The 8844-nt window shown below is 39.9% G+C and overlaps 1 protein-coding gene across 3 annotated transcripts in view; it reads left to right on the top strand.

The window, feature by feature from the left end:
• The first annotated feature begins 216 nt into the window (after positions 1-216).
• The window catches only part of LOC149456351 (NACHT, LRR and PYD domains-containing protein 12-like), a 50197-nt gene continuing 41569 nt past the window's right edge, over positions 217-8844 (top strand). For 2 of the 3 annotated variants that reach the window (XM_089685140.1, XM_089685141.1), the window contains exon 1: positions 217-390. The gene's annotated coding sequence lies outside the window, so the exon portion shown is untranslated. The remainder of the gene's footprint in view (positions 391-8844) is intronic. The other variant, XM_089685143.1, reaches the window with a different exon arrangement.

Raw genomic sequence — 8844 nt, 5'->3', positions numbered from 1 at the left:
TAAAAAATAAATAAATAAATACATATAGATATATAATTAATTTTATATTATTACATAATTGCTAATGCTCCTATGCAAAATTATTCTATGAACATAATGCAAAGGTCTTGGTGACTTTTTCAGGACTGCACATATTAAATGTCTTCTCACTCCTTCACACTCTGGCTTTTTTCAGGCTCAGTAACAATGTATTGATCTGGCCAAGAAGAGAAAGCTAGGGGGATGCAAAGGAAATCTGGGACTGGGAGCAGCATGAGCCCACGGCGTGTTCCTGTGCATCTGACGTCAGTGTTCCTGGGATGGAGATGTCAGACAACCCCCTCAGTGAGGCCCCACACCAGCCACATGGAGTTGGTCTGCTGACTTCTGCAATGTCATTGTTCTGAAGGGGTGAGTGTAACCTTGTTCTTCTCTAACCTACAACCAGGGATTCCTGGAGCACTAAGGCCCCTTCATAGGTCCTTGGGGGTCCCCTGAGCAGTTGCAGATTGATCTCCTACCTGACACAGTCCTCAATGTAACGCCTGGTGTGAGAATATCAGACGAACGATCGTCCATTTTTTGGGTGGGTTTCTTGTCATGTTAGACTCCCTATCGAAAATGAAGAGGTTTCTCAGCTTCTCCTACAACAGAATACGACTTCGGAAGAAACGACAGGGATTGTGTTTTCACATGAAAACTGCACTGATTAAATGAAAATCGTACAAGAAAAATGTTCATGTTTGTCGCTTGGGATATTTCCGGATGAATTGTGGTGATCGGCTCTCGAAATCAGATTATTGTACGATCGATTCAACAGCAGAATTATTTACGCGATTTTCTGACCGTGTGTACTAGGCTTTAGGGGCACGACACTGACCATCAGTCCAAAGGGTGACTGCAATTTTAAAAATCTGTGTTTGTTTTTTGGCCATTATTATTACGCAGTATTTTAATGTTTATTACTAAATAATAATAATACAAATAATAATAGTAATAATAATAATCACCATCATAAATCATCATCATTGTTTTTTGGCCATTAATTAAGTGAATGCACAGTACTTAAAGTGCTATATTTATGCCTGTACTAAATAATAATAATAATAATAAAATAATAATCATAATCATTAATAATAATAATAATAATAATAATAATCACCATAATACATAATAATAATAATAATACAAATAATAATAGTAATAATCATCATCATGAATACTACTACTACTAATAATAATAATCACCATCATAAATCATCATCATTGTTTTTTGGCCATTAATTAAGTGAATGCACAGTACATAAAGTGCTATATTTATGCCTGTACTAAATAATAATAATAGTAATAATAATAATAATAATAATAATAAAATAATAATCATAATCACGAATAATAATCACAATCACACATAATAATAATAATAATAATAATAATAATAATAATAAGGGTTCCTCCAAGGGTTTCTGACCGTGTGTACTAGGCTTTAGGGTCAGGACACTGACCATCAGTCCAAAGGGTCGCTGCAATTTTAAAAATCTGTGTTTGTTTTTTGGCCATTATTATTACTCAGTATTTTAATGTTTATTACTGAATGTTTATTACTAAATAATAATAATACAAATAATAATAGTAATAATCTTCATCATCATCATGAATAATACTACTACTACCACTACTACTACTAATAATAATAATAATAATAATCACCATCATAAATCATCATCATTGTTTTTGGCCATTAATTAAGTGAATGTACAGTACATAAAGTGCTATATTTATGCCTGTACTACATAAAAATAATAAAAATTATAATAAAAAATTATAATCATAATCACGAATAATAATCACAATCATAAGAAATAATATTAATAACAATAATAATAATAAGGGTTCCTCCAAGGGTTTCTGACTGGCTTTAGGGGCACAACACTGACCATCAGTCCAAAGGGTGACTGCAATTTTAAAAATCTGTGTTTGTTTTTTGGCCATTAACTAAGTGAATGCACAGTACCTGTACTAAATAATAATAATAATAATAATAATAATAATAATAATAATAATAACAATAATAAAAAAAAATAATAATAGTCTGTGTTTGTTTTTTGGCCATTATTATTACACAGTATTTTAATGTTTATTACTGAATGTTTATTGCTAAATAATAATAATAATAATACAAGTAATAATAATAATCACCATCATACATAATAAGAATAATATCAATAATAATACATAATAATAATAAGGGTTCCTCCAAGGGTTTCTGACTGGCTTTAGGGGCAGGACACTGACCATCAGTCCAAAGGGTGACTGCAATTTTAAAAATCTGTGTTTGTTTTTTGGCCGTTATTATTACAAAGTGTTTTAATGTTTATTACTGAAAATTATTTTGTTGCACTGAGCTGGTGGTGTGAAAGATAAATACCCTCTGGGTGCCATATTCACTAAACAGTGTGCTTTTTTTATTATTTTAATAAGTATTATATCTAAAACCCAATGATCATGCTAATGCACCAACTGCTATAGATAAAATCATTTTAGTAAGGGTTTTTGAGACCTGAATATTATTTCAAATTAAGTGAATGTACAGTACATAAAGCACTGTATAAATTGGCAGTGCATTATTTATTCCTGTAATAAATAATAATAATAAAAATAATAATAATAATCATCTTCATAATGAATAATACTAATAATCACCATCATGCAAAATAATAATAATAAGGTTTCCTCCAAGGGTTTCTGACCATGTGTACTAGGCTTCAGGGGCAGGACATTGACCATCTGTCCAAATGGTCACTGCAATTTTAAAAATCTGTGTTTGTTTTTTGGCCATTAATTAAGTAAATGCACAGTACATAAAGTGCTATATTTATACCTGTACAAAATAATTATAATAATAGTAATAATAATAATAAAAAAAAAAATCATCATCACGAATAATAATAATAACCACCATAATACATAATAATAATAATAATAATACATAATAATAATAATACATAATAATAATAATAATAATAATACATAATAATAAGGGTTCCTCCAAGGGTTTCTGACTGGCTTTAGGGGCAGGACACTGACCATCAGTCCAAAGGGTCGCTGCAATTTTGAAAATCTGTGTTTGTTTTTTGGCCATTATTATTACACAGCATTTTAATGTTTATTACTGAAAATTATTTTGTTGCACTGAGCTGGTGGTGTGAAAGATAAATACCCTCTGGGTGCCATATTCACTAAACAGTGTGCTTTTTTATTATTATTATTTTTTTTTTAAAAGAAACTTTATTGGGTTTTATTGTACACACAAAATAACCAACGATGAGGTTTGTCAGTATTCATAGCGTGGCAACATGCCATATCAGAGGAATAAATTCCAGGATAACAATTTTACTCATAAACATATTACAGAAGCCCCGAAAGAATCCGAGAGGGAGTAGAGAAGTTTGAAAAGAAGAGTATCTATGGGAAAATATAGAACATGTAATATATCAGGGTACAAGGGCTTGAAGTTAAAATATGCAGGATTTCGAAAAATCACATATATATATATATAATCATACGTAAAGCAAAAAGAATAAGCGACGTGAGCAATGTTAACCATTTGTCATATCTAGAGATGAGCGAATCGAACATGACGAAGTGGAATTCGTTCCGAAGATTTGGAAAAATTCTATTCGCGACGAATCTGAAGATTAGCAAACTTCGGATGCACGAATCGAATTTTCCCAAAAATGGCGGCGACATGTGTGGCGACGGAGAAAATAGACAGAGAAGATGGGGCGGGGATCTCTGGGAAGGCGCGCAGACAAGGCGCGCTGACCCATAATGCATTCATGACATGTGATCGCATTAGCCAATCAGCAGCCAGCCAGCACTGTGTAATGGTGGAGCTATAAATCGCGGCCATCTTAGAATTCTCCATTAGCCTCCGGTCATTCAAGAGAGACAGACCTGTGTGTGACCCTGCTCAGTGGGTCAGGGCAATAAAGCTCCCGGTTCGCAGGTTGTTCCGTCTTATGGATGGAAGTACGACGGTATATGATCTTCTTCGCACCCACGGCATTACCTCGTAGAATTTCTGCATTGCATCTGCAATCACAACGCTGACTTCCCGGATCGCCACTCAGCCATTGGACTCTTGATAGTCGTCTCCCCACACTGCTGCTGGGGGGACTTTTTAACCTAGGCCTGTGTATGGCCTTCAATTGAAGCTGCTTCTGCTCCGCCACTCTGCCATTGGACTCTTGATAGTCGTCTCCCCACGCTGCTGCTGGGGGGACTTTTTAACATAGGCCTCTGTATGGCCTTCAATTTAAGCTGCTTACGCTTCGCCACTCTGCCATGGGCCCCTGTACCGCCTCCTCATGCTGCTGCCAGGTCCAGAGTGTGTCATGGGTCCCTGTACGGCCTCCCATTGCTGCTGCCTCCACCGCCACCCTGCGCCATGTGCCTCTGTCGTCTGCTCACGCTGCTGACAGGTCCATACTGATTCATGGCCCCCTGTACTGGCTCCTCATGAACGTGGTTCAGCGGGTTTGCATCACTTAACGGCAAATCGTTGACAAACGCTGGGACGTTCAGTGTTGTGCGCATTAAGCCAGACACCAAAGGGCAGCACAGACCTGTTATTACTCGCTCAAGCATGGCTGAACAAAACCAGTCTCTACCACAAATTGGACCCAGACCTGCCCAGGGTCTCGTAACTAGATTGCACGGAGGAGTAGAGTTCGTTATTGGAATTAACTGTGAGGGACTTTTAAACCTAGGCCTGTGTATGGCCTTCAATTGAAGCTGCTTCTGCTCCGCCACTCTGCCATTGGACTCTTGATAGTCGTCTCCCCACGCTGCTGCTGGGGGGACTTTTTAACATAGGCCTCTGTATGGCCTTCAATTTTAGCTGCTTAGGCTGGCCATACATTATACAATTATCTGCAGATTTTCTGCCCAATTTCCTTTAGATTTACCTTCAACTATGTAGTGCAAGGGCCTGCCTAATTGGATACAACTGAAAGTGTTGTTTAGGTTTGTCCTCCTATTATATGGTTTTTGGTAAATCTAAACCAAAAATCTGCAGATAATTGTATAATGTATGGCCAGCCTTACGCTCCGCCACTCTGCCATGGGCCCCTGTACCGCCTCCTCATGCTGCTGCCAGGCCCGTAATCTGCCATGGGCCCCTGTACCGCCTCCTCATGCTGCTGCCAGGCCCGTAATCTGCCATGGGCCCCCGTACCGACTCCTCATGCTGCTGCCAGGCCTGTAATCTGTCATGGGCCCCTGTACCGCCTCCTCATGCTGCTGCCAGGTCTAGAGTGTGTCATGGGTCCCTGTACGGCCTCCCATTGCTGCTGTCTCCATCGCCGCACTCTGCCATGTGCCACTTTCAGGTCTCCTCACACTGCTGGTGGGTTCCATTTTGTCATAGGGTGCTGTATGGCCTCCCATTGCTGCTGCCTCCACCGCCACACTGTGGCTCCACACTCTGGTTTTGGCCCCGTGACTGGCCAAATGAGTGAAGTGTGCGGTGATTCTAAGATCGACGGCACTCATCTGCATGTCATACTGACTGACAGTATTATTTCTCTTCCCCAGCAGACTCCAAGGGCATTTAAATTAAAGGTACAGTGTTCTGCACTAATATAAAGGCTCTCTGAAGCCTAGAAACACCCTTTTAATAAGTTAAATTCGCAGCAAATATATTCGGCTCGAAGCGAATTTATTCAGCGAATTCGGCGAATCAGCCGAACCGAATTTTTGAATAATTCGCTCATCTCTAGTCATATCGACCAATAGGGAGGTCATCGTGCATGAGAGTAAGAAGTGAAGGGAAAGTGAAAATATAGGATAGAGATATAACAGTAGGAACATAAGACCAAGGAGTTGGAAAAGCCAGCATATAAAGAATATCCCAAAAGGGAAGGAAAGAGGGAGAACTGGAGTACAAGAAGTTATGTACCAAAAGTCTGAGGCCAGAGGACCATGAAAACATGCCAGGATATAGAGATTAGGATAAAAAAATTAATAGACTGATAAAGTAATAATATAGTAAAGTATAGTGAGAAGCAGCGCATCAGTATGTATATAGATGTGCTAGTAGGGGACCACTTCATATAGGTCAGCAAGGAAAATAAGAGAGAGAGTAATAAGCCAGAGTGGCGAAGTGGAAGGAGAGCAAAGCGAGAGCAAAGAAGATTTCTGAGAGGAACACAGCATTAATAATGTAGCAATCAGTTGACCCCTTGAGCAATAGTAACACCATGCATCAGGAATACCCTGGAAACTAGCTTAAATCTAGTTTAGAAAACCATGAGAGGGGTGCTGGGGCTCCAAACTAGGGAGTACTTTTGAAACATATTGACCCCACTTGCGGTTGAACTTTTCCACTCCTGTTGTAGAAGGAGCTATATGCAGACCAAGCCGATCCAATCAAAGTAGAAAGTTGAGTTCCAATTTGACGTCCGAGATGGTAGGCGGACAGTTGGAGACCCATTTTTCAATATAGACCTTCTCGCCGCCATCAAGCAAATGGATAGCCATGGTTTGGTTGCTCTGAACAAAGCAAGATGGCGGTGTGGGGCAGCAGACACTGATATTTCCAAATTGCCAAAGAGAAGAAGCAGCGGGTCCCTAGGTAACTGGAGAGTAGTGATGAAAAGCACAAAGTTCAAAAGTTGGTTCCAGAAGACACAGACCCGTGGACAATTCCAAAATCTGTGGTGAAGTGACGGTTTATATGAACCACAGAGCGGACATGTAGAGATCAATGAGTCTGCTCGGGAGTACAGGCAAGGCATATAGGCATGGTGCATAATTTTGAATTGCTGCTCCCTCCAAAATTCGTTCGTATTGAACGCACAGGTAGTATTAAAACCTGTGAGCATTTGCTCCGCGGTGAAGGCATTGTCAAAGTCTCGTATCCACGTTTTGACGGAAGAATAAGATTCCAGCGGTTTTGCATAGTGCATAGATAGTTGACCATATATATTGGATATGTTGTATTTTTGATTCCTTACAAGGACTTCTATCATAGTAGAGCAAAAGCGAGTGGACTTGTTTTGCACTATGGATTTCATATAATTCCTAACTTGCAAAATATACAAAAAATGATGGGAAGGTAAGTCAAACGAGCTAAGAATTTGTTGGAACGGAAGGGGGGATCCTGATGCTGAGTCATACAACTGACTTACAAGTCTAAGGCCCTGGTTATACCACTTTTCATAAGCTGCACGATGTTGAGAGACAGAAAAGGAAGGATTGTGATGGATAGGGAGATAGCGAGACAGCCAGGGAGAAACTCCTAGTCTACGTCTGACCTCCCTCCATGTGAAGAGGGTATCCCGTATGAGTGGATTGTGTTTAAGATGTGGAGGAAGTGAGGCAGAATTAGAATGTAAAAGGGCCGACAGATCATATGGGCTCACCATGGCAGATTCGAGTCGGTAATTAGAAAACACGGACGAACGGGAGATCCAATCTACACATACCCGTAAAATACAAGATAGATTGTAGAGCCTAATGTTGGGAAGGCCCAGACCACCCTCACATCTAGGAAGAAACAACTTATATATAGCTATTCGCGGACGGCGCCCCCTCCATAAGAAACTAGAAATCGCTTTATTCAGCCTGACTATATCCGTATGTTTGAGCAGGAGAGGGATAGTTTGAAGAGGATACAGAAGCTTCGGAAAACTCGTCATCTTGAAGAGGTGGGCTCTACCCATAAGTGATAATGGCAGTTCTTTCCACATTTCCAATTCCCCTAAAATTTTTTGGATTACTGGTGAATAGTTAAGAGAATAAAGGGACGAGGCTAATTTCCCAATTTTAATACCTAGATAAGTGATATGGTTCGTATTAATTTTAAAGAGTGAGTTGCCAGCCCACTCAGGGAGTCGAGCGTGATATAAGGGCAGAACGTCACTTTTCGTAAAATTAATACGGAGACCCGGGCAGCACCGAAAATCTGCAAAAACGGACTGAATGTACGGTAAGTCTAGAGTCGGGTTGGAGGTGAATATTAGTATGTTGTCCGCAAATAAAGCTAGACAAAGATCCTGTTGGGCAATTTGAATGCCATGAAGTTGTGATTGAAACAACAAGAAGCGGGCTAAGGGTTCTAAAGCTAAGTTGAAAAGCAGGGGGGACAATGGACAGCCCTGTCTTATTCCCTTATGTAATGGAATGGGATTGGATATTTTCCCCGCCGCCACTACCTGAGCTGTCGGGGCGGAATACATAGCCTGAATTAAACGCGTGAATGGTCCGGAAAAGCCAAATTTAGTGAGGACCGAATAAAGCCATTGAAAACTTACATTGTCAAAAGCTTTTTCAGCGTCGAGGGAAACAATCGCTAGATCCTGTAATGGGTTATTTTTAGCCTGATGTAGAACTGTGAGCACTTTGCGAATATTTGATGTGGCCGAGCGCCCCTTTATAAAGCCCGCTTGAGAAGGATGAATAAGGGTGGGCAAAATGATGGCCAAACGGTTAGCTACAATTATAGAAAGAATCTTTGCATCTAGATTAAGGAGAGAAATGGGACGATAAGAACCAGGGTCCGAGGGGTCCTTGCCTTTTTTGGCTATTAATTTAATGTGGGCTTGGGAAGCTGATGGAAGATACACCCCACTCTCCTGAATAGACTGATATACCAGCTGTAGAGTAGGAGAGAGGGTTTTATCCATAAATTTATAAAATTCAGAGGTGTACCCGTCCGGGCCTGGAGCTTTACCATTGGCTAAGGAACTAATAGCTAGACAAATATCCGCTTGTGATATCGGGGCATTTAGAGATTGCAGTGCTATTGGATCTATTTGTGGTAGATGTACGCTGTCAAGAAAGGAGTGCGCCCGTGCCTGG

The sequence above is a fragment of the Staurois parvus genome, unplaced genomic scaffold (genome assembly GCF_062004578.1).
Source record: "Staurois parvus isolate SC_StPar_1 unplaced genomic scaffold, SC_StPar_1.0 ptg000363l, whole genome shotgun sequence".
NCBI classification, from domain to species: Eukaryota; Metazoa; Chordata; class Amphibia; order Anura; family Ranidae; genus Staurois; species Staurois parvus.
The sequence above is the reverse complement of the archived record's forward strand: the minus strand, read 5'-3'. Positions and strand labels throughout refer to the sequence as shown.